This window comes from Anser cygnoides, chromosome 6 (assembly GCF_040182565.1).
Source record: "Anser cygnoides isolate HZ-2024a breed goose chromosome 6, Taihu_goose_T2T_genome, whole genome shotgun sequence".
Classification (NCBI taxonomy): Eukaryota; Metazoa; Chordata; class Aves; order Anseriformes; family Anatidae; genus Anser; species Anser cygnoides.
This window is the reverse complement of record NC_089878.1, coordinates 6,269,370-6,292,917: the sequence shown is the minus strand read 5'-3', so window position 1 is coordinate 6,292,917 and position 23,548 is coordinate 6,269,370. Positions and strand designations below refer to the sequence as shown.

Sequence of the window (23,548 nt, the reverse complement as noted above, 5' to 3'; positions counted from 1 at the left end):
GGTTTTGTTCTTGGAGTTGGTTTTTTTATTATTTTTATTACAGACTTACTAAATTTGCAGTTGAAACGTCTACACTGTTTTTGCAAATGCTGTATTTATATCATCATCTTGGAATATTTCAATAATTTACATGTAGAATTTATCAGATAGTAATAGCAATATGTGATATTAATGCTGAACATTCATACATATGAAGCTACGAGTGCATGTATGATTTTCTCCTTTACCTTCTTTTTAATAGCTATAAAGTTACAGATCTTTAAAAATCTACACAAATTGTAATTAATCTTTTGAAGTACTGATTATATTGATTCCAAGGACCTTCCAGAATACAGAGCAATGTCTATTATTTTACAAAATAAATGTATTTAGTCACAAGTAATAAGAAGAGTAAAGGAAATGTCATATTTCTGATAATCAAATATATTAGCTAGATATTGATGGTAATCTGAAATGCCTGCACCTAATTTAAAATCTTAGAAAAACCTTTGCTTGTTTAAAAAAAAAAAAAAAGAGTAAAAAAAAAAAAGTTGCATAACCAGCATGCAGTTATGTGTAACATCTCCCAGAAAAGTAATAAATAATAACTGTACATAATGAATGTACTTAGCTTTAGGCAGTCGGAACTGAAAAAGAGTTGCCAGAACACATACTCTTAACAAGTTTATCTTGGGGAGACAAAGGTAATCCATTGGCAAAGGGAACAAAACACATAAATCCTCCCCCGCCCCCTTCTAATATCAGGTGGTATTTTGTGTGTTTACAGGTCCCAGCAGTGGGGATGTAAAAATATTTTATGATGAGTACTCCTCTGCAAAAGACAATTGCTGTAATGTGCATTGTATTAAATGAATGCATCCTGAGGCCATGGCATGCTGGTTTTTATTTAGTCTTTCTGAGATTACATCTAGATCGGATTTGGATTTTGGAGGGGGTAAGGGGAGGGGTGGTTTGATTTCAGTTTACTATCAGCCTGGAGCTCTGTGCTAAAAGTACCAAGTATGGACCTCCTTGTCTTCCAGGGTTTCCTTGGAAAGCAAAGCATCAGTTGCCTAGCTGGCAGTTTTGCTGATGATGCTTAACTTATTTTTCTGTAGATGCATTGTCTATAACATCGAGTGGACTATGGTTTTGGTCAAGAAAACAAGCAGGTACAAACTACAAATCAGTTGAAGTATTGTGGAAAGAGCAACCTTACCTTCAGTTTTTTATTGCATCTAAATTTAAATCACCCATTGTGGTAATAGCTGTCCGTACAAATAGCTGCAGAGACTGTAAACATTTCAGACCTTCTTTGTATAAACCTGAAATAATGTTCTGCAGCACAAAAGAAAAGCCACGTTCTTCCAGACTTCGGTGTGTCAGGATTTTGCTGGAAAAGTATGGTAGCTATTCCTTCGCCCTTCCTGCAAAGCTGAGGAGGCAGTGGGCTAAATGGATGTAAGACTTGATATCATAGTTCCAGGAAACTTATGGACTTAATTGGCAATTTCTAAATAACAAACCTAACTGTCCCTTGTCACCAAAAGATGACAACATAAGTAGGATGGAAAATCAGTATTCCCCATGGGATTCAACATGGGAATGAATTACAAAGCCTCCACGTGAGGAAGAAAAAAAGTCAGAAGAGTTGCGTGTTATCTTTTCTGTGTACATTCAGTATTTTTAGACAGGCAGTCTTCAGAAATAAAGATCAAGGGAAGCATAATTAGAATTTGTTGAAAGAAATGAGTGTTGCTCAGTGAAGTATGTTTGAAAGACATATCTGATCATCAATGCTATAAGAAATAATTCCTCCACATGGATGAACTGTGGAGATATAGTCAAAACCTAGTGAAATTTCAATGTGCTCTTGCAATGTATTTTGATAGAAGAGCTGCCAAAATAGAAAAGAGATTAAGCAAAACAACAAGGACTTCTAAAACAAATATGAGATAAGGTGGCTAATGTGAAATATGAATCAAGTGAAATTGTAAACTATGTTAACGATATTTCAGAAATGAATAGCCAGTGGTGTAAAGAAGAAGTGGCACATTCCACATACTTTTAACCCTGGAGCTTGAATATGAGGAAATTAATTTGGGGGGAAAAAGACAAATGTTAGGAATGTTGAGAGAGAGAAAAGAATTTTAATAGTTTAATCTTGGACATTCTTAATCCCACTGAAGCTTTTTAAGAGGAGCTTTCTGCGATCAGAGAGAAAGATGTCTGGGGACTGGCAGAAATTGAGAGAGAGGTGCCAGTGAGAAGTGCATGGAGGCTGAAGAGCACACAGTTTACAGGGGAAGATGCAGGAAGAAGACTCCTTGATGCCACCAAAGTTGTGATCCTGGAAACAGTGAACCGTAGTGAAGTAGATTTTGTTTGTTAAAAATCTTCATTCTTTAAAAAGGTGGGTATGGAATTACTGAAATATTGGACGCTCATATCAAAAACGCTGGTAGGAAAAGGTGTTGATGAAGTCCTTTAGAGGAGAAAGACCAGGTAGTTACCAAAGTCAGTGAGAAATCTCTCACTAAAATCCCTAGGGCCAGGTCAGACTTAGGGAGAGAAAAGGAGGGGAACAGAAAGCAAATAGCAAGGATTCCGATTAAGAGAGAATACCTAGGTACAACAGGGACATTGTCACATGTATAAATCAATATTAGCGGCTCCCTTATCTCTGAAGGGAGCAGTTAGTTTTCTCTGCTCAAACCATGTTGTCTTGTCCAGTCAAGATTTCTCTGAACATCTTTTGGTAAACTTTCATGCTCTTCAGTATAGATTTATTTAAAAAAAAAAAAAAAAAAAAAAAAGCTTCTGGTGCTGTTCATGGTTTTTCTTAACATCCGTGGTATGAAATTAAAGATCTATACAGAATTATTGTCCCTGTTCCCATGCATATTCCAAATAGCAAACTGCTATTGCTATTATCAGTTGGACATTTTAAAACCACATTATTCTTTCATAGTCAGGAAAATATTTTAGTGACTAACTGTGGTTGCCTTCACTAGGGAACACCTCATTCGTTCTGTCAGATAGTCCCTTTCTGGCAGTGAAAAAGACTGCAAATACTTCCATATCCCAAATGGGTATATGGCTAGCTCTTCTGTTTTTCCAGTAGCTCTTTGGGGAATTCAGTTTCTTGCTTCAGACTTTCCCATTTGATGTAATGGGTTGTCTGCAGGTTGGTAACTATGTTTTAGGTTTATTATTAAAATAAACACAGTTTTTCAGTGGTTCTTGAAAGCACCTTAGAATTCCACAGTTACCGTAGGGTTGTATTCTCCAAACAAAAGATAAAACAATGATAGCATTTGATTTAAGCATTTGAGGAGGTTTGAGTTACTTCACTCTTGTGGATTTTTGCAGTATGGACATTGCAGCATTTTATCTGAAACTGAAATTGTGCACTTGCATTTGAATGCTCAGCTACATCAATCTATGCTGTGAGTTCTTTAGGGTATTATCTTAGGGATTGTCTTGTGCTTGATGTAAGGCGTTAATCTTGCCTGGGATTCTACACTGTGTTTAGCAGCAACTGAAAGGATTTGCAAGTGAAATAATGCTTTCTTATATTCTCATTCCTCTTATGGTGTTCTTCCTCTGCCAGCAGCCACTTACTCATGTTAAGGTTCTGCACATAAAGCAGTTTCCTTTTTCTTAAAAAGGCTTAAAATACCGTATAGTATTATCCAGTATGCTATGTCATCAGCCTCTCTTTTTCTTCTGGGACTTATACTTGTCTATTTTGCAAATTCCCCAGCAATGTGGTCTTAACTAATGTAACGACCTGAAGTATTAAATACAGTCAAAATTAGAGGGGGAAATATGTATTCATAATTTTTCCTTCTTAATGAATGTTTTTCTGTTCTGCCTAAAACACAATTTACATCCATCCCAAAAATATAGTTTATGCCTATTTCTTCACTGGGACAGGAGTTGAATGTGAATTTTCTCAGATGCTGACTGCATTCAGCTCTGCCTCAGCTCTTCTGTCTGGCAGAAGAAGGCATTTGTGTTCACCAGAATTAAACTGATGCTCCATCCATGAAGACATAATAATAACATTAAGAGGAGGTCATTGCGTCTAGCTGTGGTGAAAACAGTCTGATGATGGTGATTGTGCCTGAAGTGAATATAGACGAATTTCACCACTCTGTGGAAATCATAAGCACATAAAGCAGACCAATAGACTACTGTGCAATTTCTTATGTTCTCCTAAAGGTACAGATTTAAGCACTGCCGATAACTGTTACTAAAAGCAAGAGAACTTGATTCTTTCTCCAGTATTTTCATATAAGGAAGAGAGGTCATTGTTTGAACATTAATGCTGTTTGACAGCCATCGTGGCAAATGGAATGAGGTTTAGCAAGGCCAAGTGCCAGGTCCCACACTTTGGCCACGATAACCCCATGCAGCCCTACAGACTTGGGGCAGAGTGGCTAGAAGACTGTGAAGAGGAAAGGGACCTGGGAATGTTGATCAACGCTCAGCTGAACGAGCCGGCAGTCAGCTCAGGTGGCCAAGAAGGCCAGTGGCATCCTGTCTTGTATCAGGAGTAGTGTAGCCAGCTGGAGCAGGGAGGTGATCGTCCCCCTGTACTCTGCTCTGGTGAGGCCGCACCTTGAGTGCTGTGTTCAGTTTTGGGCCCCTCAGTACAAGGACATCGAGGCCCTGCAGCATGTCCAAAGGGCAACAAAACTGGTGAAGGGCCTGGAACACAAGTCTTACGAGGAGCAGCTGAGGGAGCTGGGGTTATTTAGTCTGGAGAAGAGGAGGCTCAGGGGAAACCTCATTGCACTCTAAAACTTCCTGAAGGGAGGTTGTGATGAAGGGGGGGGTCAGCCTCTTCTCTCAGGTAACTGATGATACGACTCGAGGAAATGGCCACAAGTTGCGCCTGGGGAGCTTTAGTTTAGATATCAGGAAAATGTTTTCTCTCAAAGAGTGGTCAGGCACTGGAACGGCCTGCCCAGGGAGGTGCTGGAGCCTCCATCGCTCACGGTGTTCAAGAAGCGCCTGGACAAGGCAGTAGGAGATATGATTTAGTAGCTTAGTGGGTAGTATTGGTGATGGGAGGACAGTTGGACTAGATCTTGTAGGTCCTTTCCAACCCTGTGTTTCTCTGATTCTATGAGTCTGTAATGCTGGTGTTCATGTGGTCTCAGAACACAGTAGGCCATTGGAGGGGCTGAGTGGCACTAGGTTCATTGACTGACTTATTCAGGAAGGACACGTCCCAGTAAATTACGTGGTCCCATTTTAAAACTCCTAATCTCAGAGGAATGTTTTGTGAACCTCTTGGTTCAAACCATTGCATATTGGTCAAATCAGATAAATACTTGCCCAAGGCCTTAGGATTTCTGCCCTGTGGGATTAAGTGCAGCTTTCCTAGGAGAGCAGTACTTAAGATGGTGCCACAAAACGTTGCAAAGCATCTGTTGCCAACATGCTCACAGCTATTAAAACAGTCTTCCCTGTGGGAGAGTACATGGAGTACAGTAACCTGACAGTGCTCTTTCACAATTACTCTGGTAACTCCTGATTCCACCATATTTGAGCTCTTTCTCTCGGGAGCTATTGAAAGATGAATCACTACCAGGAATGAAAGCAGCTGTATTTTGTATTCAGGATCAAGAAAATTGGCAGTGGTTCTCCTCAGGAACCTGAAAAGAGAAGCACCTAAATTATCATTATTTATTGTGGTTTAAATTATCTAGTACAGTTTTATAGAAAAGCTTGTGTCACTACTTATATAATATTATAGCTTCCTTTGTGCTGGCTGTTCAGATGTAGTGATTTTTTTTTTTTTTGAGTCAGTAAGTGAACAGAATGATTGAAAACTTTTAAAGTAGCTCTTTGTGGAATCTCTCTGCGTCAAAAATATTCTTCTTGTATGTATGTGCATGTAAAATACTATATCTGGCATAGATAGAGAAAGTGAGTTTCTAGTTTCTTGTTTACCTACTTTTAAAATCAATAGCATAGTTATATAAATCTTATCTGTAAATTCCTTTCTAAACCTATCTGAACACAACAGTTTCTAGAAGAGAAAAATTCTAACCTCTCTGCAGCAGTTCATTATCAAAAAGTCCCAACAGATATTCCTTACAAAACAGCCAAAGGCAGGGAAAACAAATTAAAACAAATAAATAAATAAATTTACATAAAACTTGTACACTTTTGAAAGGAATAAATATGCATGGGTCATTAAAAATCATGCTTAAATTTTGGAGTTTCTAAGCGTATCAAATCTAATCCCAGTTCTCTCTCTCTCTAGAGAACAGCAATAATATGTGTAATAAAAAAGCTTTCCAAAATGCAAAAGCTCAGTTTGGAGAGAGAAGACAGAACTCAGAAATGGGAAGGGAGAAGATGAGTTATGGAAACTGGGATAAAACAAGAAATTTCACCCCGTCCTGTACAAAGGCCACCATGGTGACCAAACAATATTATCTGTCCATATTTTTTCACGCCATAGATAGCTGAAGCTTTTATTTTCTGCTAATGCCTAAGATGAATTCCATGTACTTATAAATACATCTGTAGCATGTCCACACCTGCATAACATCTGGGTCCCAGCAAAAGGGGGCCTCAGCTGCTATATACATGTAGAGTTTGCCTGACAAATTTAGTGCATTTCTAAACAAATTTTATAAAAGCCAAACGTGAATTTTTATCCAAGCAAGGGAAGTTATCTGGAAGCAATGTTTTATAGGCATCAGCCAAACTGAGGACTATTTTCCTTCTCTGCAGTTGCAGCAAGAGATGAAGCCTTCTCAAGCCAGCTGTGGCGTACTAGGCCAGTGTTTTTGGATTAACAAATGTGTGCTGTGACCCTGGCAGATTCATCATGCAGCTGATAAAGAATAACAAGTCATTCCTAGGAACAGCTGCTAGGCTGAGTGAGGATTCCAGGCTCTCAAGTGTAAGCAAGCACTCTCAGGTCCTATTAATTTAAAGAGAACTTATTGTCACATGAACTGCAAAACTTCTCTCTCCAAACCGTGGCTTACTGTGCAGACTACTTTGCAGTTCCCAAAAGTCTGATCACCAGCAAAGCACTTCTCCCCAGAATTGTCCTCCAAGGCCTACTGCCAGCAGAGGCGTTGGTGTAGTCCCAATGGGCTGTTTCACCACTTGATTGCAGAGACGGTGTGTTGTGTGTAGAAACAGTAAATTTAAATGGATCGTTTTGAATTTCTGTGGTAGTGGTAGCATAGTGTTTGTGGAGATGAACAGTGAGCTCTCCAGGAGTTTGGGTTTGTTTTGTTTCACTTTGCTTTATATTTAACAGTTACCTTCTTGGTCTCCAAGAATAAAAATGGAGGAGCGAGAATAAATTTCACACAGGCAGTGATCCACCAAAGCAGTTTCCTGTGAGTGTCTGCTTGAATATTTCAGTAATAAATATGCTGTGTCCTTATGACTACTGTTTTTCAGAATAAGGAGCATTGTTTTGCTATTCCTGTAGAACCTTCTCATTCTCTGATTCAGCCTGTTACTGTGTTTGACTTGCAGTGAAAACCTGAACTTTTTGGGGTAGAATCCATGTCTCACACACATGCTAGCATAGTGCCAAGCAGAACAAGGATCTGGCAGTGGCACAAAGTAATGGATATCACGGACAGGAGAAAGCAATCCAGGAGATTGTCCAGGACCCTAGGTCACTGGAGGACAGAGGGCCCAAGGTGTGCAGGTCAGCTTGGGGAATAAGAAGCTCATGGGTTGGATTTTACCCAAGACCAGACAAAGTCTAATGCAGCACAGATTATCATTTACACTATCATTTATGTAGTATTTATTGTTTATGGCCAAGTATTCCCAGACAAATATATACCAACATTTATATTTAGGGTCAGAGAAGGGCTAAATGTGGTCTAATAAATGCTGCATAAAGGTGAATAATTACTTCTCTTGATCTACTGGCTATGCTTCTGTTGATAGAGCCCAGTCAATCCATTCCTCTAGCCTATGACTGTCACTCTGTTGTTCAGAATTACAGCTTTTCTCAAGCATGTCAACATTTCCCCTCCATTTGCACCGAAACAAATGGGGCTGCCCGCACACAAGTTAAGGTAGATCAAGGCTCTCATTTTTAACATATGAAGTAGAGTGAAACCTACTGTGTTGCCACACATCCTGAAAAACAGAATTGTAGACTTTTAGAGGTTGTAAGCAAACATTGCCAGATAATTTGTGAGTAAAGTCTTCATAAATAACAACTAGCAGGCTTCTCTTACAAGTGCTACCGGTGCAGGAGCCACTTCATGAACAGTCAGAAAGATGTTAATTTTCAAACTTTCTGACTCAAATATCTTGGCTTAGTTATCTCAAATTTTCTCCAAAACATTTTCAGGGCAGCCACAAATCATATAGCATTTTGTTTTTTTCTTTTGTGAAAATATATCTCCATGGGAAAATCAAGACAAGTTAAAAATAGAGATTAGTTTGGAATGGAAATCTGAACTTCATGGTTGTGATGCTGTACTGAGGGATTAGTGTAGAAAGAGAGCCCAAGTACTGTGGGGTGTTAGCACATGCACGGAGCCTCTTTGTTCTGGTGTTGATTTCAGGAAGTTCTGCACTACAAGTGGTCCATGGTCAGATGTACTGGCCAGTTCTAAGTACAACAGAAGACATGAGGAAAAAGAAGCTCACCTAGACCCTCCTTACATCAGAAATAACCACCCGTTGTCTGTGTTGCTAATATTCTGCATGGATGCCATTCTCAATAAGCATTATACCTACTTGAAAAAGCTACCTGCTACTGTCAGGGGAGTTTGAATTGGAAAAGGGTCACAAATTAAATATTTAGAAGGAAATCAAGCTAGAAAGTGAGAGGAATAAACTGTAAAAAGGTTAGGAGGAGACAATGGGAACATTTGGAAGGACCGTAGAGTTCATCTACTGTATGGAGCACTAGTAATACATCACTGCAGTAAATATGAAGGGTAAACCTTGATTTTCTATTGTAGTATGCAAACATTTTCTAGTTATGTCAGGTATGTATGGGCTGCATCATCTACCCATGTCTTGAACAGAAGAAATCTGCCTGATTCTTCTCAATAAAATATTGAAATTTAAGATATCAATATTTGCTAACTGATTTTCATAAACAGCAACTGCCACAAACTGAATCAAAATCCAGAATATTGTTAATGGTGCAAGCATTTGTAAGACCAAAATCTAGAACAAAAGAAAAGTAAGTTCATGTCTTAAGCAATTTGACCTTCAGGAAGCTGGTAGGCAGTCCCTCAAAGGCCTTTAGTTTGCTTTGGCACCTAGAATGATCAGTATCTTGTATACCTGTATGTTTAGAATGATACATTCTGTCTCTGCATGTGAATGACCTATTTTTGTTACAAACCAGACTGTCAATGTATGCTAATATATTTTAAGAATGGGTTGATTTCTTTAGCTGTCTCTAAACAGGTTCTTAATTGCTTCAAATTTTCCTTTCTTTCCAATTTAATGCATAATGGTAGTTGACATGAATAAGTATTATATGTAGTCTTTAGTAAACATTTGTTATGGAAATTGGATTCTCTTGCATATTTGAGTCTATCATTTTCTAGCCTGGTATCTATGTATGATACGGTATAAATTGCTTAAATTTTTTTTGATCATCTTCCATCTATTTCTTTTTATTTTTGCACAAAATATGTTATTTTTAATATGTGAGTGAAGTCTGCTGACACTTAAGTTGGTTATCCTGATCGACACTGTGTGTGTATGGGGATAGGAAAGTTTTTCTGTTAATACTGTATTTGGTATTTTCCACTGAGCAAATGTCTTCTGACAGTGGTCATTTTCTGGTTACATTTTTAAAATTCATTTTCTCTTCCTGTGCATTTATATCCCAAACCTTTCTCCCTGTGATTCTCATCATGTGTGACCTCATCAAGGTGATGAAACTTCAAATTTCATTCATTCCCTTTTCTAATGAATTTTCCCTTTTCCCAACCAAAAGAAAATATTAAAAAAAAAAATAAAAAAAAAAAAAAAAAGAAAAAAAGGTTTTAATTAAGACACAGTCCTTCTTAACTTAAGTAACTGTGCTTGACCCATTTCTGCCCTTCCTGTGTCATCTCTCTGGCCTTTGAAACCTGGACAAATACTGTTTAGAACTAAATGAAGGAGTTTTGAAATACCCCTTATTAAAACAGTGAGGTTTCTTGCACGAAGCATATAAAACTGGAGATGTCATTAGGCTCTTTTTTTTCCCTCCCCATTGGTGTACTGCTCAATGGAAACTCATTCTGGCAAAGACAGAAAGCTGTGGCTAAATGACTTTAGTGGATGAGTCACTTAAACAGAACTGGCAAGGAAGGAAAGAAAAAAAACCCTCTGCTGCTTGATAAGAACCAGAATAGGTCCAGATGGTCTCAGTAAATCTTCTCATACGTGCCTGAGGAGTAATGGACAAAAACATCCAGGGCTATGCTTACATTTTCAGTAGTTCTTGTTTTGATGCAACAGGAGCCTTCAAGCACATGGGAATTCTCTTCATCAGGTTTCTGTGCAGATTAAGATCAATGAGGCCAAGCTGAGCACCACATTGCTTCCACAGGTGTTGAAACTTACTCACAGCTTAATAAGGATTATAAGTGTTGTTATTAGGAATAACAGTTTGATGACTAAAAACTTCACTTGTATGAATAACTGAAAATACAGGAGACAGACTTTGCAGAGCCCAGTGCAACCCAGAGCTCCCATAGCAGAAGATCCCTGCTGAATCCTTGGCTATGTTCCAGCACAGATGGAGTCTCTGGAGTAATGATGATGGGGCAGATCCCAATAACTGCATGCAAGCTCTCATGTTTCAAATGTTTGTGCGTTGGACAGGTTTTAGTAGATTTTCACAAAAAAAAAAAAAATGTTGGGCCAGGTTCTGTCAAATTTCAATCCTTTGCTCCCAACTTGGAGATGCTAAAGATTTTCAAACAAAGTATGACTTTTTACTCTTGCATCATTTTTAGAAATGACAGAGCTGTTTTGTCTGATGCTCTTCCTTCCTCTTGCCCTGATTCTACATCAGTGTGAGACGGAGTTGGCCTGGGTAACTTCAACATAGGGAACTAGAGCTGCACAAGGCTCCAAAAATAGCAATAAGTGAGGGTACACTTGGAGTGACATGATAAAGATGATGCTGAGATGATGGTGATGACACACGAAAGGAGGTGCTGGACCGCTATGGACTTGGGTGTTTTTGAAGTGTTAGTATGTATACTTTCACATCAACAAGTGTAAGTGCATTACACTTTCTACTGATTCTTTTCTGCTTACTCTTGTATTGTCAGGAAAATATCATTGAATTGAGAATTAAGAATGTTTTGTTGGTTGGTTGGTTGGTTGGTTTTTTTTTTGTTTGTTTGTTTTTTTAAATGCCTCTCTAAGTGCTTGGAGAAAGCAAGGAGAGACAGTTATTACTGAAATGTTCTTCAGTTTTCAGATCATGACATGGCATAGGTTCACTGCAGTGTGTGTGAGAGAACCTACGTATATAATTCTAATTCATGTAGAGCTTCTGAGAGCTGCTGGTTGATGCTTCAACCTCTGTCAAACAAGACCCTTCACGTTTAACTCGCAGTTCTACGCAGCCACTGGCTGCTGCAGTGGCCATGCATCACTCACCACTTCCTAATCAGCCCATTGAAATTCAGCGCAAAGGATATGCAGTCTGGAGTGCATTCTTTGAAGAACAATGAATGACATTATGCAGCATAACTTCCTTGTAGGAACCACCATGTAAACACAAGCGTGTACACAAGTGTAATCACCTTTGAAGTAGCTCAGTTAGGTGTCATGTCAACAGGTTTGGGCCTGAAGTTCTTGGCTGAAAGATTTCTGTGGATTGGTGTGAAAACAAATCACTGGTTGTGGGCCAGCATGAAGTAAAACTGCTGGCAGCTGATCTTTGAATTCATCCTACTAAGACTGTGAGCCGAAAAGTGATATTGTAAGACAGTGTCTTAGCTCATCGGGGTTGGGGGGGTGGAATAAAGGGAAAGAAAAACAAGCACTAGTAACTAGGGAAGGTGTGGATGCAAGCACAGCTGCCTAACCTTTGACAAGCAAACCACATAAAGATTCTTTTAATGCACATCGTATTCTGGTGAACTCCAGTTCCTAGTCTTTGGCCACCCACTTTCTCCTGACCACACACACTAGCCTGTGACGCTGTTCAGCTTTTCAAGGGACATGGGCAGAGCAGTGACTTGAGGGACACCACACGAGGGTTTGCAGTGAGCTGCTGCCTCCACTGCATTTTTTCCTGGCCATGCTGATCAAGCTCGCTTCCCCATAACAGAGATCAACCTGCAAGTGCTCTTTGGTGGTCAGCACAGCCGGCTTCAGTTTTGAAAAGGGCAGCACAGTAACACTATGTCTTGCTGGGAAGGTAGTTCTGAGAGATTTTTCTTTGGATCTAAGCAAGCCTTTTGATCTAAAGTTGGAAAGCAAGTTCCAAATAGACAGAGATAGGAGAAAAATAGCATCAGACAGCCCTTAGAAACTGAAGCTTCAGTGTTTCCTTCATCTCAGTGCGATGTGAGAGGAGTTTCTGATTATGAAAGCTTGTTTGCTCTAGGAGTAAATGTAGAGGGGAAGAAGATTTGGAAGAGCATCAGCAAATTTAGTGTAAATGTCTGATATTAATCAAGTTCATTTTATATGTTTATACCATGTGTGTTTATAGATTGGAATTTTTTGACAAAACTTGTGTCTATACGTAGGGGTGATGAGGTTTCTGACAACAGCAGAGGAAGTGTGTCAATTTAAAGTGACCATCTACTATAATGAAGCTGCACAAAGCAAATATTTCTTTACTTATAGCTTCATTTCCTGATTAGATGTTTTTGTGCATGAAAAAAATCTACTATGATTTCTTGATTATTTCCTTAGAAATATCACTGAATCACTATGCTTTTTGGAATGCAGTTTGTCAAAAGACGAGGAGTGGGCTAGACTTTTGACCTTTGCAAGGTCAGCCAAAAAATACAATCTCTTGAGTTCTCTCCTTATTGCTTAAAGTATAAAATGGGTGCTGTGGAGGTGTTGAGAGCACCCATACTCAAAGATTTGATATCAGGATCAAATCAAAAACATACAAATGACACACTGATATCTGTAGCCTTTTAAAGCACAGTTTTAAGTTTTTGAGAAGGTGGAATTGTCATCAGAAAGTGAGGGATGATATCTGAGATATTTAAGGAATGAAGAAAGGAAGGGGGAAAAAATAAAGCTGTATAAAATACTGTTGAGAATAATCCAGCCCTGGATTTGGCTACTTACACTACTCCATCAATAATATATGGTTGAGAAAACGTGCTTCTTGTGTCCACTGGCTGTAGTACATTCCAGCGAGGAAGCGTGAGATGCAGACACGCATTCTTTAGATATCTGTTAAGAAAAAAACGGTGTCATTCAAGTTAACGTAGGCTGCAAATACCACAAGTAGCATAAAACCCTTGCTTCACATTCTTTCTAAAGAGCTCTGTTGCAACACTTTATAAATGATAGGAGCAATATTTATAGGACACAGGGCACATTAGGTTAAAAAATAAAAAAACATGAGTGACTTAAACCAAGGCATTTTAGACAGGTGGAAATGGAGCACCTTCAAGATCTGTTCACGTTGTGGATAGGTGATAATTTTCTTCCAGCTGACAATCAGCAAACAGCATGTAAAATGCAAGATTATTTTTTTTTCTTTTAAACCTAGGTCAGTCTGCTCTCTGCTGTGTTTCTGCTCTCAGCTCTATTTCCGAGAAGTCCCTCCTTTGAGGTTTCTTATAAGCTAGCTGAATATTTTACTACATCAAGAAAGACTTGCATGTTATCAGCTGTGGGGCAGCAGGACCATGCAACCATGAGCACAACAGCAGCCAGAAAATAGATCGGTGTAGGTGCCTGTAGACTTGCAGATTCTGTACGTGTCTGTGTCACTCAGCAAAGCCCTTTGATCCCCTCTGAGAATTCATCAGATAGGATTAAAATAAACCATATGCTTTAAATACCCTGAAGTTTAAAATGAACAATTGTCTGTCTTAAATACTTTGTATTGTACAAGAGGTTACCAAGCATCACAGCCTCTCTCTAAGTGTTTAGGTTACAGAAAGCACTGAGGAAAGGGGGCAGATATAGAGAAAGGGAAAGTAGATGTAGCAATTGGTAAATACGATTAGAATGAAAATCTGTAGAGATCTCTCATGCAGTTTCATCAAAAGATTGGATGCAAGAGTGGGGGAAGACTTGGAGTGAAAGGGACAGGTTCAAACATAGCGTTTCAAAAATGAAGTCTGTAAAAGTGGTCAGAGAAATGAACAGCACCATGAATTTTTTAAAGGATGATAAAACTGACACAACTCCTACAAAACTGAGAGTTATGATACATTGACCTGAAGGGCAGGCTGATGGGAGTTTGGGAGAAAATAATCATTTCAAAGAAAACATACATCTGAAAAAGATTCGTGACAAACAGCTGGGGAAGGTATTGTGTAAAAATGAGTCAGAAGTTCTGTTTATTTGGCACCCATGAAAGGACAGATAATGTAAATGCGATGGGACTGTGACATATGTGCAAAAATTCCGTGTTTCCATTATTCCGTAAGGGGAAACAGCTTAGGAGAGTTCATCTTGCACCTTGTGGTGGCTGGCAGCAGGTAGCCACTTCTTCAGTCTAACAGAGAATAAGGCATTAGTGCTGATGATTATTACAGTCATCTTTTCAGAACTATCTTAACTAAGCTGCATATTAGTCAGCGCTCTGGCTCATTTCTGCCTAAGCAAGAAGCAGATGGAGTCGTTTTGGGATGAGCTCATCTCAAATTAAGGAGCCGAAGGAATTTTGAATATTTCCAAAGGACTGGTCTTGCACACACACATACATTAGCATGGTCTATATGACTATGAGGTGCAAGTAGCCGTGCAGGCATGATCCAAAGAAAATGAGATGGTTATAGCCTCGGTCTCCCTTTACTTGCTGTGCTAGGTGCCTTTGAAATACAGGGCTTCATCCCCTGAGGTAGTCATGTCTTTCTATCTGCAGGGTTTTGGATATACAGCAGTCTCCTGATGCTCACAGTTGCAAACTGCCACCAAAAAAAATCGTAACTGGTAGAAGAAAATTATTGCAACAATGACAGAGCGTTATGTTTTTCAGCAGAGAGCTACAGTATAACTGTAGAATCTAAATGCCTATAGCAGCCCTGAAGGAAAAGAGTGGGTCAAAACAGCTGTATTTATGCAAACAAAGAAAGCATGGCATTTCAACGAAGCTGAAGACCGATCCTAGTGCCCTTGCTCGCAATAGCGTATCCAAATACAACCAGTGATGCGTATAAAGTAAGTGAAGGAGAATCAAAATGAAATCCCAGCTGTCTACCCTGCAGCACATAAATGTTTACAGGTACAAAATGCATCTATCATTCTACATAAATACAAACCCAAGGTGTGAAAGATCTACTAAACGGTTGTTTCATTTTATCCTACCTGGTATGGTTTCCATTGCTCCAAGTAATCTTGTATAAAATGGTAGGTTGATACTCTTCTCCAGCAGATAAGTTGGAACTTAGAAAAGAAAAACCAACTGTGCATGTGTTGATATGCCAGTCTTATTCATTTTAATCCATTTTTTATTATTCTGGGTTATATTTTTTCTATTATAGAAACCAAGAAGTGTTTATTTTTAGGTTGATATAAAAATATTTAAGTACTAAAATAGGCAGAGCAAAACAAGTCTAAGTGGGAATACTTGGTTAATGCAATCAAGCATTCTTATTCTGCACTAGGGGCTGTTCCACAACCACTTTTAGGGAGCTTGAGTATTCCCATTAATTTGTGCTAATTTCAGTCATAAAAATCCACTTCACTTGAAAGGTTCCTCTACAAAATATTAATCTGATGAGCATCAGTTCTTCTTGTAAAGAAGAAATCCTTAGAATTACTTTGAAGGCATAGTTACATAGAACGGGTTGTGTTTAAATAACATCAGTTTTGGATGTCATAATATGGTCTTAAAATCTGAAATATCTTTATAGTTTCTAAAAGGCCACACCAGGGAGGAGGTGATATGGGAGGGGATAAACATACCAGAGGAGAGTAAAGCATCAATTTAGCAATGTCTTACCCTGATAAGGAAATGCTACCCTACCAGACATGTAATTCTTCTGCAGTATAAACATTTCTCTCACCCTGGGGACTGTGTTTTTCTTTCTTTCATATAGAATTTAGTGCTTCTGTGGGGCCATAATTTATTAATACAAGTTTCTTTATGCTTTTCCACCAATAAATGGTCAATTGTAAAGTAAAACCTCCACATTTTTGGAAGAGGAGGTCATCACTATCAATTTATTTTCCGCTGAAATCTGATTAATCTTCTGAAAGGCTAAATTTCTCTTCTGCTAAAAGCCTAATTTTTAGAGCATATTATACTTCCTTGAGGTCAATGATATTAGCAGGCCTGGCATTGTGAGAGATTGAACCAATTTGTATGTTTCGTTCCACTTTTTGGGTGATATTATTTAGCTATTGGATAAAACTAGCTTTCAAAAACTGTGGGTGATATTGTCACTCTGGGTGATGTTATTTAACTGTTGGATAAAACTAGCTTTCAAAAACCTCAGTGTCTCCATTTTTTGTTAGTAAAATTTGGAGGCTAATAATTTTCAGCAAAATTAATCAAAAAACCTCCGGGTTAGCCATTAAAATAATTTTCTGGATTTGTTGAAATAAGCAATGTGTTTAACGTAACAAAGCAGAAGCACTATTTGGGATCCCTCTGCTTTCTTTTTAAAGTTGTAAGTTCTCAAGATCTGCTAGCTGATTTAAGAATATGCTATATATATAATATTTTTGCTACTGCAGCAATCAGAGTTCACAGTAGAGTATATGGATTTTCTGGATACCAGGCAGAACAAGTCTGCTAAAGACAAAAAAGAAAGCAATAATAAGGAAAATATTCTGGGTGAGTTGTTGTTGTTGGCTTTGTTGTTCTTGTTGTTTTGTTTTTACTATAGCATCCCAAACCACTTAGATTAGAAGATTAGAAGCTTTCTGGCAGGCCAGCTATAAGCTGTTCATATGTGTATAGTACATCCTACGAGATGCTTTGTTCTCAAGTATAGGTAAACAAATGAGGGCAAAAACACAAGATGCAGCAGAAAGTGTGTGCGGAAATGTAGTACGGAATACAGAAGAGTTTTGTATGAAGAAAGTGTTTAAGAGATTCAGTAGAGTATGTGAATGTTGAAGCGTAGGTGATAAAGGAGTGGCATCTCAGGTTTTGTATCCCTAAGAATGGTAAGAGGAGAAAAAGAGGAATGGAGTCTGCTCCTCTGCAGTTAATGTGTGTTTACTGCCTCTCAATATACTGTTGTAAAAGTATAGACTGGGTTACCTGTCACTGGCGCTTTTTTCTTTCTGGTGGGCTTCTACATGTGTTCCCCACTTCTCTAGACTCTTCCCTTACAGCTCCATTTTAGCCTAAACAGAGTTTGGCAAAAATGAGGTGTTGGATTAGGTAGAACCAAGGTCGGAATGTCAGGACTGAGGACGCATATAGCATTTTAGCAGTACTGAGAAAAAAAAAAAAAAAAGCCAAATCTGATGCAAAAATTAACAAAACAAAAATAACCCAAACAAAGAAAAGCCACAGCGTGCGAACAGAGAGAAACAAGGCACTCAATAGTAACAGATCTTTAAAGATAGAATCAGTTATTTCACAAGAGTAAAACTAAGCATGTTGTATTTTATCCTATTTGTTTATGTTGAAAGGAAAGTCAAGTAGCTCTCAGATTCCTATCGCTAACAGTGAAGCTCCTGAGCTTCAAAATGGCTGTGGCTAACCATTCTGACACCGCAATGAGTCACCCTGTTCCCTTAATGCCTATCTCTTAACTGTTTCAGTTTGTTCAGATTTCTTCTGAAAGAAGGAAAATCCATCAGGAATTAAACACAGTAACTTCTAAATGGTAACAGTTTGAAATACAGTTTGCAAAAATGCAAAGTTCCCAGCATATTGTGCAACAAGGAACATATGCCTGTGCATACATTTCTGTAGTTTTCAACAATTTTAAGTGGTAGGTTACCTGCAGGTCTCATTTTAATGAGGCTAATGGTGAGGATCTGGAGCAGGGTTGTTTGCCTTTGAGGTCTTGTTGGTTCAGTTCCATTCTGCAGTGAATATTATAGATTTTCTGCTTCTAATGATTTCCACTTCTCTCTTTCTTCACTGTCAAATCACCTGCCTGCTATATGATTTGGCCCCAAATCTTCTGTAACGTAACTGATGGTACAACTTTTAGGTCAGGAATCTGTTTGAAAGAAGCAAGCATGTAGTTCTGTGCAATGCAATAGTATCATGCTCTGTGATGGAATTTTGTCTTTACATATAACTGAGAAAAAATGGAACTGAGCACATCTAGTGCAAGTGACAGGACAGATCCCTGTCTAGAATACCCACTGAAGGCAGTGGAATTATAACTGGAGATGAAAGTAGAGGTAAAACCAACAGGTTTGCTCTGGTGGTTGTAATGGAGGAGTAGCAGTTGAAAAAATGAGACCTGGGGATTTTAGTGAGTTGTTTAATGTCATGTTTTCATAGAAAATTTCTAGTTACAAAAATAAAAATATTCATCTTTTCCTAGAGCTGAATGCATGCTCCAAACGTTCTAGAAACACAGTAAGTGATTCTTGCATGCTAATTATGAGTAGTCTCTTCTTCTTAGTGAATGAATTGCTTTGCTTAATGTCGTGACAGGCAATGGTTGAAATGGAAATTAGGGGCACCCAGATATACGCTGTTCAGATGTATTAGCACAACATGCAGAAAGAGACACTGATGGTATTTTGCCATAAACAATTTCCATGATGCTGACTTTAAATTTTTGATTTGCTTACCAAAATATTCCATTTGGAATTTCAATAAAAGTGTGTACTGAGGAATCAAAGTTTTCACAGAAATTTAACTGACAGTCTCAGAAATAAATTATAGATATCAAAATATTTACAGTGCAGTACAAGAAGAAATAGTGTTTGGAAGGAATTACATACAGTTGTACATAAAGCTAGCCTTTGGCAATGACAGAACAGGAGGAAAGTTTAATTTTAGGGTTTGTTATTCTGTTCAGCAAGAATGTTTTCTGCTTTTCTTGGAAGCAAATGGTACCAACTACTATGGGAGATGAAAGTCAGAATAGTTGGAGTTCTGATCCAATGCAGGAGTTTGTGTGTATGACCAAAGCCTGTTCTTCCCTGTTTGTTTTTTCTCATCTTGAATATAATGTTTCTCTATGACCCATTGGCCAAATGCACTATGTCTGCAAGAGTACAACAGGTGTGCAGTATATTTTATTATGCCGAACAAAATGTAATGGTTACATTTCTACGATTACATGAAAAAGCACGTGGCTACCACTTAGCCAAATTATTTCAGTGAATGAAGAAAACTTCAGCTTGTTTAATTTTTATAATTAAAAACAAAAAATAAAAAATAAAACAAAAACAAACAAAAAAACACCTTCCTGAAGATGCAGGTTTCTGGAATGATAGAAGATCTACAGTTTGTAACTAATCCATAGACTGATTAGTTGCCTAATGAAAAGTAAACACAGTCTGACACTGAAACTTCTTTGGCCATTGCAATTTCATGTTTGCAGAAGCTGCCTGAGAAAAGATAAACAGACCTAAGACAGAGAGGAGGAAAAGATCTTTTCTACTAGGCTGTGAAAGATCAAATCCTAAAAAGTAACAGCATGCTTAACATTTGCTTCAGTCTATAAGGCTGGAGTCCAGGCTTAACATTATGAAATATGTGCAAGGAAAGACTGAGGAGTAATGTCATATCAAACTTTTTCTCTGAAATTAAACCTGAAAATAAAACTCTCTTAAATACTTTCTTATGATTTGAAAGGATAGCACTTTTTTTTTTTTTTTTAACAAAGACTGGGTGTCATTGAGGTTAGTCTTATTTATGGCCTTTCTTTGTGAACTTCTCATTTTTCAAAGGCTTAAAATAAAATTAAGTTCCAAATGGAAATGAGGTAGATAGTCTATCCGAGCTCCTGAGGGGCGTTTTATACAGAATTTTAAAGGACAGGATTTGTTTTGCATATATTTAACTATATATGAGCTAATTGTACAAATTACACTGCCTGCAGTTTGGACAGACCCATTGTCAAATGTTGTTCAAATTAACAATGTTAATCTATAAGTCCTTTATCTTGAACAGTTTAGGCTCCTTTTGCTCAGGTAAGACATAGAGGGACTTCATACAGTCAGGCCTAGCAGCTGTACTGTAGTTACTGATTCTGAGATGTCTGATGGGTTGTGGAAAAGCTGACACTGCCGAGCTCTTGCCTGGCCAACTCCCCATTTTTCTTGCTTCAGGCCAGTACGGTATGGTGTCTCTGGGGCTCACCTTGAAGTCTGTTCTGGGGCCTCCATTCCCTCCAGAAATTGCTTAGATGCATATTGTGTGAAATGGAGTGAATGCTGGATTTCCTCTTGAACCTTAGGGAAGTTTGCCGTGGCACTGTGCTCATCTCGCAGAGAGCTGTGTGCATTGCAGGGGCCCTGACTGTGCTGGGTGGTGGGAACGTGCTTTTTGGGCAACACGGATCTGGGTCCTGTAGTCTTACCTTCTCAGAAACTTTTTTGGAGCGTCATTTTCACACCCCTGTTCCCTTTTGTTATTGTAGGGTTGATCCTCTGATACTTACATGTTGAAGTGCAAAAACCTGATGAGTACTGACTGCTAAGATGGATCTGTATTATTTATTATTTATTTATTGAAAGCCATACTAAAAAGTACCCTGAACTCACTATATGACACACTGTACACTGCTCTTGTACACTGTAGAAGTAATAGGAAGTAATAAAAACATTCCAAAAAAGTAACATCGACAAAGTATGATTTAGCTTTTATACTTATTTCTACTAATGCTGCTGCTGTTTTCATTTCATCCATTATTATTACAAGCCTTTGGCAAAAAGAGCAAAACCAAAATAGTTCTCCAGCCAGTATATTCCACGTTCTTGAGGCAAAAGAAAAGAAACAGCCTTGCTGTTTGCATATGATCGTAAAGGCTGTGTGGGGTAATGCATTTAAACCTGCAGCATTACCATCAGTAGGCCGTGATAGTATTAAATATATATAAACAGCACTGTTAGTATTTTCAAATGAAGTGTAGGTAGGTTAGGTATGAAAGCCATCTTCATAACCCTTTGAACTCTTTAAAAAGCACGAGTAATTTTCCATTCTTTTTTCTAAAACCTATTATAGACATGGTATCCTGTTCATCTAAATGTGCTGTTTGACTCATTGAAAGAAAGTAATGTAAATGAAATCTGAATTACAGCTGTTGTGTTCTAATGAGTAACGTCTGCTTAGAAAGACACTGAGTCAAGAACCTAGTATTCTGTGGAAGGAAAATATTTGTGAGTTTCACTGGAAAAGCTGACAGGCATACATCTGTGTGCTCTGCTTCACAAGCTGAACACTAGGAATAATGCAAATTGTTGACTTGGCTAGGAGCAGTGAAAACATGGTTCGAGAATCCAACCGTGTTCTGCATGACTGAGTTCAACAAGCAAATGTAAAGTCTTGAGCAAGTGGTTTTTCTGTTTTGTCTTTTTCTTTTTTCTTTTTTTATTATTATTTTTTTCCTCCCTGGCTGCTTGGTTTGCCTTTTATATTTTGTGCTAGTTGTGGTATATTAATCCGGACTTCAGTGTGGAATGTCTTAAGCAAAGTTCAGCAAGTAAATCAACACTTATTTTTATCCAAGATAGATAACTGATTAGCAAAGCAGGATGTAAAAGAGGGTAACCTATTATGGTCTGAATTTTTCATGTATGTGCATGCAGCTTTAAATAAGCACTTTAGCTTCCTGAGCATTCAAATCGTGTTACAGAGTATGAGAGATTTGTGTGATTTATAGGAAGGCTGTCCTAAGAGAATGGTGTCTGTTTTTCAGTTTCACTGCAAGGTCAGCTCTGAATATGAGCAAAGCTTCAGCATGACACTGGACTTTCCTCTCTTCATGTGTTCCAGTTGCTTAAGGTATTTGGAGAATGTGCAAGGGTTCTTCCAGTGTCATATGATAATAGTACCTAAAAATTTCTTAAAAGTCATCTAACAAATGTAGACTATTTCACCTCTTCCATTTGCATTTTATATATGCTTGTGTGTCTAATACTAATTTTAAAATTGCAAGCAGAGTTTAAAAAATGTTTAAAAATCATGCAAAAGTGTAGAAAACCTGTATGACCATGTAACAGACTGTGATGTACTTAGTTTTCCAGTGCTCACATTCAAAACAATGAGAGTTTTGTATGAAATGGAAAGGAAATAGTTATTCATTTTGAGCAGCTGCACAGTACCTAACCTGCTGCTGCCCAGTGGAGGATGGAGCACTTGGGGTACTGAATCCTGCTGCCTGGCAGGCCCAGAGAAGGCCTAACACTGACCACATCAGCCAGAAACGGGCAGAAATTCAAAGCCATGCTGCCAATCCTGCTGCTGTGCTCTTCTCAGTTATTGCTTGACTGGCTACACTGGTGGCTCAGGGTCGTATAAACCTTAACTAGTAGTTACCACCTGAAGAAAGACTTGGATTTTCTGAGGAGAAAAAGTATAAAGGGTGCTGCCAGTTATCATCTGGGCAACTTTTGGTTTAACATTACAATTCCTTATGTACCCAGAGCAATGCTCCCATGCATGTCCAGAACTGCCTTCATCTGGATCATTCAGAGCCTGTTTTCTACCCAGACTTGATTTTGGTCCAAGAACTAGACAGCAGAACAACTAAATACAAGGCAGCCCTGGTGCAGTACGTGCTCTAGGAACATATGTAGTACATTCTTCTGAAACTGAGAACTTTCTAGTTTTAATAGCTGTGGAAATTTAAAGAAGGGCAAAAAAAGTTACCTATCACTGTAGGGAACACATGTGTGAGTACATGTACATGCCCACTCTACTGTAGGAGACCACTTCTGGCTTTGTTTTACACAGTTTTATTTTTAAAAGCTGTAAGGAGGTGTCCTCTCTAAGTGTCAGGTAGGCTGCTGCAGGTGTGATTTCCATTCCCTCATCATCCTGTGAGGCTTAATGTTTTCATTTCCCTGAGGAGAAACTTTCACCATTGGTTGCCTTAGGCCTTTTCAGTGCTTCACAGCCCATCCTCTTTTTTCCTACTAGGAGCTATGCCTGAGTGTTTTCTGTAGGTCATTCATAAAGGTAAATTATTATTTTGTTTTTTTTACTTCATTCATTAAGAATAACTTCTATGAATAATGTTGGATGAACTCATTCTCCTCTCAGAAGAGCATCTGAGGAGAAAAGGAAGAAAGCCAAGCTGTTGGTATTCCCTTTAAAAGAACAACTGGATTTCTTGGGAGCGCTGATACATCTAACACTTTTGTGTAGCGTTCTGAAATGGCAGAGCACATCAGCACCAGCACACACACCACAGGTTTGTGGGCTTACTCCTACTGAGGTCTCCACAGCTTTGCTGTTTGTACAAGTAGAAAGACACCTTTGCTGAGACTAATGCTCTTTAGC

General features: G+C 38.4%; 2 long non-coding RNA genes across 3 annotated transcripts in view; one reads left to right on the top strand and one right to left on the bottom strand.

The window, feature by feature from the left end:
* Positions 1 to 16,146, bottom strand: part of LOC125182155 (uncharacterized) — a 41,759-nt gene extending 25,613 nt beyond the window's left edge. Inside the window, exons 1-2 of the long non-coding RNA XR_010832495.1 lie at positions 15,478 to 16,146; positions 13,279 to 13,386 (exon numbers count right to left, since the gene is read on the bottom strand). This is a non-coding gene — a long non-coding RNA (uncharacterized lncRNA). The remainder of the gene's footprint in view (positions 1 to 13,278; positions 13,387 to 15,477) is intronic.
* Positions 1 to 22,797, top strand: part of LOC136791139 (uncharacterized) — a 28,198-nt gene extending 5,401 nt beyond the window's left edge. Inside the window, exons 2-3 of one of the 2 annotated variants that reach the window (XR_010832496.1) lie at positions 1,098 to 15,394; positions 16,852 to 22,797. This is a non-coding gene — a long non-coding RNA (uncharacterized lncRNA). Of the gene's footprint in view, positions 1 to 1,097; positions 15,457 to 16,851 lie in introns of those variants that run through there. The other variant, XR_010832497.1, reaches the window with a different exon arrangement.
* Positions 22,798 to 23,548: the final 751 nt, after the last annotated feature.